The following is a 1187-nucleotide window of genomic DNA, read 5'->3' on the forward strand; positions in this document are numbered from 1 at the left end:
TAGAAATCAAAAACAAAAGAAAAAATTCACAAATACATAGAAATGAATATGCACAACCATTGGGTCAAAAAAATCCAAAAAGAAATTAGAATATATCTCAAGACAAATAAAAATGAAAACACAACATATGAAAACTTAGGAGATGCAGCAAAAGCAGTACTAAGGGGAATTTCATAGCACCACCATCAATACTTCTATTCAACATAGTACTTAAGTCCTAGCCAGAGCAATCAGGTAAGAAAAAAATAAAAGGCATCCAAGTCAGAAAGGAAGAAGTAAAATTATCTCTGTAGATGACATGATTTTATATGCAGAAAATCCCAAAAATTACACACACACACACACACACACACACACACACACGCGAACTGTCAGAACTAATAAACAAATGCAGTAAAGTTGCAGGATACAAAATCAACATACAAAAATTAGTTGAGTGTTTTTTGGTTTTTTGTTTTTTTTTTTTTTTGAGATGGAGTCTCGCTCTGTCACCCAGGCTGGAGTGCAATGGTATGATCTCAGCTCACTGCAACCTCCACCTCCCAGGTTCAAGCAATTCTCCTGCTTCAGCCTCCCGAGTAGCTGGGATTACAGGTGCATACCACCACACGGAGCTAATTTTTGTATTTTTAGTAGAGACAGGGTTTTGCCATGTTGGCCAGGCTAATCTCAAACTCCTGACTTCAGGTGATCCTCCCGCCTCAGCCTCCCAAAGTACTGGGATTACAGGCATGAGCCACCATACCCAGCCAATTAGTTGAGTTTTTATACACTAACAATGAGCTATCTGAAAAGGAAATAAGTAAACAATCCCATTTGTCATAGCATTAAAAATAATTAAATATTTAGGAATAAGCTTTTCCAAAGAAATGAAAGAATCATATACTGAAAACTACAATTCATTGATTAAAGAAATGTTAAAAGACAGAAATAAATGGAAAGATACACCATGTTCATGAATTGAACCAAAAGTGATCTACAGATTCAGTGCAATTTCTATTAAAATCCTAATGACAGTTTTTACAGAGATAAATAAAAAAATCCTAAAATTTATATAGCACCATAGAAGACACCAAGTAGCCAAACCAATCTTGAGAAAGAAGAACAAAGCTGGAGGCATCATACTTCCTGATTTCAAAATACATTTTAAAGCTATATTAATTAAAACTATGGTACTAGCGTAAGTA

The sequence above is a fragment of the Macaca nemestrina genome, chromosome 2 (assembly GCF_043159975.1).
Source record: "Macaca nemestrina isolate mMacNem1 chromosome 2, mMacNem.hap1, whole genome shotgun sequence".
Classification (NCBI taxonomy): domain Eukaryota; kingdom Metazoa; phylum Chordata; class Mammalia; order Primates; family Cercopithecidae; genus Macaca; species Macaca nemestrina.